Source organism: Molossus molossus, unplaced genomic scaffold (assembly GCF_014108415.1).
Source record: "Molossus molossus isolate mMolMol1 unplaced genomic scaffold, mMolMol1.p scaffold_m16_p_8, whole genome shotgun sequence".
Taxonomy (NCBI): domain Eukaryota; kingdom Metazoa; phylum Chordata; class Mammalia; order Chiroptera; family Molossidae; genus Molossus; species Molossus molossus.
Window position 1 is genome coordinate 102,172,487 of NW_023425402.1, and position 7,179 is coordinate 102,179,665.

A 7,179-nucleotide genomic window follows, 5' to 3' on the forward strand; every position below is an offset into this window, starting at 1 on the left:
GCTCTGTTCTAGGAAAACCTCTTGGTTGTAAAAACAACACAAAATACTCCTATGTTAGTGTAAAAAAATGCCTGAACTTAATCATAACAGTGCCAAATTTTTTTCAATGGAAGTATAGGTATATTTATATTCTTCAGATTGTCTGTCTCCAGTTTGGGTTTTGATAGAATGGTAATATTGAGTGTATCTCATGAGGAGGGACCCTCACAATTTCTGCAGTGACTGAATTTGCCTGTCTGTACATCTCAATGATTGTATATCTCAATGGTTTGCTGTCCTTCAGGGCTATCTCATAAATCAAATATAGTTTGCTTCTCACCCCACAAGAATGTGCATGAAATTTGAACCAGTGAAAATGAGAAAAAAAGGGTTGTTGCTTAAGTTCCATCTATAGTATCATATTCTTAGCAACATATGCATTGTTTGAAAAAAAAAAAAAAAGGGTGTGTGTTTGTTTTATGGTTCCAGAGAAACAACACAGAGGTCATTTTGGAGACAATGAAGAAAATTAATCTTAGTACTTTCACATGAACTATAATAGCAATGTTTAGAACAAAAATTTTCCAGGAAAAGGTGGTTTCAAACATTGCCTATAATTTCTATCTTCTTACCTTACAATTTGATTTAAATAAAAAAATACAGAACAGATTATCATACTTGCTTTTGAATTTCAAAAGAAATGTTTGTTGTTTTGATTCAGATACATAGTGTTTTATTTAATTAGCATTACCCACTAATTTTAGAAAATTCTCAATGACTACACTGGATAACAAAAGACCAAATGAAAATGAGAGGAGAAGTGATGCAAACTAAGGGAACTAAGGAAGAGAATGGGAAGAAATAAGAGACAACTAGTCTTCTAAGAGTCTGAGTAAAATCAAACACAGTCACACACACTGAACAATGTGTTTCCTAACTTAAGTACAGTAAAACTGTTTGAATTAACAAATTCTAGAGGAAAGGGAGAGATGATTACATTTGTGTGACCTGATGATTGTGATTTCACCATCTGCAGTGGAGGGCGAAGTTGATGAATTTCTGTGCAGAACAGCAATCATTTCCCCATTTTGAGGAGGGCAAAAGTGCCCCCACACTATGCAATATTTAAAAATGTGTATGGTTCACAGGCTCTCGGCCTGTTCCCTCAGAGGTGGGCTGCTGGGTTGCAGAGATACTCTTCACATTCCATATCCGGTTATGGCCAGAATGTCACCACCTGCACTGCTGACACCAAAACAGCTAAGCCAAGAGATCAGCCCATACTTCTTCCAGTCTTCAAGTGCCTGGGTAGATTTGGCTTCCATAAGTATTTCCAGTTATAGGCATATAGTTGTCTTCATCAAGCCTTCAAAGCATCTTTGATCAAAATTAAACCTGTGAAAATCCTGCTGGTTTTTTTTGAGTCACATATTAGAGTTCTTACACTCCCAACATAATAAAAGGCAATTTGCATGAAGTTCCATCATACAGCATAACATTGAGACACAACATGAAGTTCTGTAGCTTTCCTGGCAGAGTAGCACATATGACTCTTCTCTTGCCATGGTCAAGACATTCTTTGAAATCAGAGGACATTAGTCAGTCTAAGAAATGTGATTACCAGACACTTCCAAAGGAGAAGAGTTTCCATTTACAAAGGGAACTGGATAAAACAGTCAGGAGTTTCAGAATGCCTATTTGTTATATGCCTACTCTTTGAGGATTTTTTTGTTTGTTGGTTGATTAGTTTGTTGGTTGTTTGGGTGCTTTGTTGTTACTGCTCAAGATTCTTTACTTCTCCCTGGAATGTTTGTTATCACAGATACAAGCTCCTCTGTGAAGCTTTTCTCTAATGAATGAATTTCCCATTGTGATGACTAGAGTAGGGGTCAGCATTGCCTGAATAAAGTGGAAAATTAAGACATATCTTTGCTCATAGCTTAACATCATGGTGTTATCAGTGGGAAGATCTTCACATCTCCACTGGTTGCTAGTGGGAGTGGGCTTGTTATGATATCCCAAGGAATTTTCTGAGACTCGAACAAGAGGATGAGATATTGCAGAGAGCTTTATTTCTGTGGAATTAAACCCCTGAGTTTCCAAGGTCCCATTTCACTTTGTTCCGCCAAGGAAGAAGTCCCATTTTGCTTTCAGTAGAGCTACAATCAAACCAAGTCCAAAGTTCCCTTTTCCTGTTAGGGTATAGTCCAATCCAGCACCAGGGTAGCTTAGTTTGTGTTTCCTGCTGCAGTTCACCAGTCCTTTGCATGTGGGACCCACATGACCACATAGCCATGGAGGGAACACAGGCAGGAGCAAAGCCAAAGAAACCAGAGAACCGAGATAGAGTCAAGCCAATGAACTCCTTTGTTTGGGGGATTGTGTATTCTCAAACTTTTGCGGGCTTGCAATGGCCCTGCCTACTCTAGCCAATCTGTGGTTCCCCATGTTTGACCAAAAGGCATCTTACTTATGTCATCCCAAGTTTACTGTGCATGCTTTCATCCCCCCTTTATTGGACCCCTTCCCCCAGTGATTGGCAGGGAATGAGCCAGTGGTTCCCTGAGGTGGGGGGGGAGGGGTGAAATTGCAGCTTCCTAGTAAAGCTACCCAAATGACATGCCTATGTCTGGCCTCCCTTTCCTTCTTTTCTGTTATTAATAACTAGTTAATTACAATGGCATCAATGTTGGGCCACCTACATTACCATTTCACCAAACAATGGCCCCCTTCTCTGCATCATTTTGACTTTAGAATCAGTCCGAATTCAATCTCCAATACCCTGACTAGTACAAGAAACCTATCAGCCTATTCTTGTTCCCCTGCCTCTGTGCAGGTGGTAAGCCTGATTCCTATTGCCTGCTCCTGCCTCTGCAGAGGTTCGTTCAGAAAACAGAAAAATAACAAGGCCTTCTTGTTACTCTCTTTGGTTGTGAGACAATCTGTTCCCATCTGCCCCCAGGCTCACCCAGTGCTCTGACTCAGTGGGAAGCTGTTACTGATCTCTGATGTATTAACTCAAAACTCATTTCCTAACTTTATGGAAATTCATGGACCTTATTTCTCAAGGGAATGGAGAAAACCAATAGGCCTCCTACCCAGCTGGGTACTTTCCATGCAAGTGACTACATCTATACAAATTAGTTTCAAATAACATCAGGTTATTTTCGGAATTTATAAAATCAATATTTAAATAGTAGAATCTGGCAAGCGTTGCTACCTGTGAATCAATCACATAATTTCTATGTGGACTGGGGGGAAACAACAACAAGAAAAACTTGTGCTTATGGGAACAACTGCCCACTGATTTTTTGTTGTTGTTGTTTGTTTTAATAAATTCCATCTGTTTAAGGGGTGATAGGGATGGAAATAATCCTGATTACATGATTTCTTTATCACCTTTATTATGAAATTTTTTCTTCTTTAAGAATGAACAAAATCTGCCCCAGCCAGTTTGGCTCAGAGGTTACAGCATCGGCTCGAGGACCAGAGAGTCCCAGGTTAGGTTCCCACTAAGGGCATGTACCTCGGTTGCTGTTCATCCCCAGCCCCAGTCAGTGGTCTCTCTCGCATCAATGTTTCTCTCTCTCTCTCTTCCTCCCTCTCTCTCTCCCACTCTATCTGAAGATAAATGCAGAAATGTCCTCAGGTGAGAATAAAAAATAAAAATAAAATAAATAAAAATAAAAAAGAATAAACTGAATCTTATCATAACCAAATTCATAGACCAAATGGCATAATGTAATTCCTAATAATTGTTGATGATCCATTCATTTTAGGTAATGTTCACTACAATAAAATTCCAGTGAAAAATAAGAATTGGGACAGTCTGTTCGAGTTAGGATGTGGCTTGGCCCACATGCGTGAATGTGCACATAAAGAACAAGTATCTCTTCCAAAGTAGCTTTCTCTTATAACAAGGTGGAAGCTTCCAGTAGGAACTTGGGAAATCAAGTTGGTCAGTTTCTTATTGATCCTGAAAACTATTGAAGGGATCACGCTGTTTATTCTCTAACTGGCTGGTTTCTCACTTAGAGACAGCTGGAAACTGAGCAATTAAAGACAGACACCTTGAGAAAAAGGGCTACCTTGTATTTCATGCAGAGCTGTGGGAGGGGAACGAGGAACCCAGTAAATGCTAACTGCCTGGTCATAGCTGTGATGTTTGTGACACAAGTTAAAAAACCAAACATGTTTCCTCTCTGTTTTTGCGTAGCACACAGATATCTTTGTACAAATAGTAAATTAAGATTAAGTTGGATCTATAAACGTAAGTCAATTTGACTCTCTTCTGTTCAAAGAAAATCATTTTGACCTGTATCTGCATTTCATAATGCTTTTAAGTCCAAGAAGCTTACAGCAACAGTATATAATATTGGAGGTTCCCATATACATGTATAATTTTAGCTTGAGTTCCCACTATTTGAGAAAAATCCATAGTGGAAAAAATAAAGCATCAATAACACTTTTAGACATATATTTTATTTCTCATAAGAACATCCACATTAATTTCAGAAATATATTCTCAAACCTACTTATTTAGTGCATGGCCTGGTAAACATGTAACTTCCCAGACTGTTGGAAATAATTCTGCAGCGTCTCAAGGATCAGGGGATCCTGTGGTTTCTAAAATGGTTGGTTTGGTTGAAGTGCCTTTTATCATTCAGATGCTTTGCTTTATAGAGCATATTTTATTTTATTTTAATCCTCAGCTGAGGATATTTTTCTATTTATCTTCAGATAAAGTGGAAGGGAGGAAGGGAAAGAGAGAGAAACATCGACATGAGAGGGAAACATTGACAGGTTGTCTCCCATATGACCCTGACCAGGGCCTGGGATGAACAGCAACCGAGGTACATGCCCTTGACCGGAACCGAACTTGCAACGCTTTGGTCCGCAGGCCGATGCTTTAACCACTGAGAAAACCAGTCAAGGCTATATAGTATATTTAAAAATAAATATCATCAACACACACACATGTACGAATATATACACCCCTTAACAAAATGGATTCTTAGAAATTATATGGTAATGGTGATAAAAATATAAAGCAATCAAAATAAAATTTATGAAGTTCTTAGCTCCTTACTTGAAAGTCCACAATCAATAAATTACTTGCAAAGTCATTATTTATATTTATACTCTGGATATAAACTTAAAATAAAAATTAGAAAATGCTTTCAACTATACCTTCTCTATTTAAATCTTAATTTGAATTTCAAATCATGCTATTATCTCCACTCAAAACATCAATTTCACTGGAAAGTTTGAGTGATCATAAAACCTGAATACATAAAATCCAATGCTGCAATTTATAACTTAATACTGGCAGCATAAAAAATTTTACACTATGGCTATCAGAATATAAATACCCATTAATTTAATGAGAATTAAATTTAAAACATTGGTATATGTATTCCCATTACATTTCCAATGTAAATGGAATATATAAAGGGGCTGTTTATCTATATATACCAATGTAAACTTACTATATATTTATATCAGTATATTCCCATTGATTTAGGGGGAATTAAAGAAGAATTACCAGTTTTCACTAACTCATCCTCCCCTTGACAATGCATTTTCTGACCTTTTAATATACTTAATAATTCTGGAACCTTAAAATTACAAGTGATCTTTCTCTTTTCATGTTATTATGTTAAATTAAAAAAAAAAGGAAATATTGCAGGTGAAGCTTTAAAAAAAGAAATTGAAAAATCTGCTCTATCAAATGTAGCGAATGGACAAATTTTTAAAAGTGTAAATCTAAACACTGGGTGCTCTGTAACGTGTCATTAATTTTTTTTGCAACATTAATGACATATTTTTGCTTTCCAAAGATAATTTTCATTAGAAAAGAGATGTGCTGTAGATTTTTATTTACATTTTAAATCCAAGTTAACTAAAAACACTTAGTTTTAAAAATATATACCCATACTGTTTCCATGGGAAAAAAACAAAATATTGTAAAGAACATATTTCATTCAATGAGATTCTCTGTGGTTGACTTAGTTCAAATATTTTTAAAACAGATTCTAGCCCACAAACTACCTTTTTCCCCAGCAATAGAAATGGCTGCAAAAGAGTTATTTTCTTTTCCTGAACTCGAAGTCAAACCTAACATAAGCGATCGACTCTTTACCAACTGATACCACTCTAGTGGCTGCCATTCAGGGGTCTGTCTGGAGAAGAGCTGAATTCATCATTTTCCTGGAAAGTGTTGGGGGTTGGAAGAAAAGACAGACCCACTGCTCTGCATCCGTGTTCAGCTCCTCTGCAGCAGTCAAATATCCAAAGAGCACATAGAAGTGCCCACCCATAACATAAAGTCTAGAATAATTCATGTTTGACAGATTGTGTATCTAAGAAAATGAAAGCACATCTTTCAAAACATAGTACGAAACCCGTAGATGTAACAATGAACACATGTTTCCTGTGTTTATTTTCAGGTCTTCTCCCATATCTGCCTTTATCACAATAAGTCAAATATATCGGCCTGGGTATCTGCACAGTATTTTACCTCTGTGCCCCTACCGCAACAATAGAGGCAAACGAATATCTTGTTGGTTGTGGTCACACCCAGAAAGGGATGTTTAAAAATATACAACATTCTTTTCATTTTGTTGGTCTGCTCATTTTGCTTTAGTTTTCTGTTTGTCTGTTGGGGGGTTTATTTAGTGTGTTAGTCCCATCACAATTTTTTTCACTGTTGGAAAGTATTTTCACTTGCACTGAAGACGAAGCTATCATTTCACCTGTAATGCACATTTCCAGAGAAGGCAGGATCATCAGCTGCAGCTTTCAAAGGAACGACCTGCCCAATCACAGTGGTCTCATGTGCAGATCAAAATGGGGACTCGTGCATCAGTGAGCACATTGCTGCATTCGTTTTACATCATTCCTATTTGACTGTCAAAGGTACTTGTATATAAAATAACGAGTGCATTGTATTACTCTTGTTGTGCCAGAATACATACCCATTTTAGGCTGTATTATACTTTTCTTGCATGTACTGTACAATGTCATATATATCTAATAAAGAAGACCTGATAGTGATACAAAATTAGATTTTTTTCTCTCGTCTTTTTCATTCACACATGATAACTGACCTGTCCAAAAAGAATATTCTCCAGGTAAATGATGCCGTGTAGGTCGGGAGTCTAAGAACCAGACCAACAGATGACTTGGCTTCTGGATGAG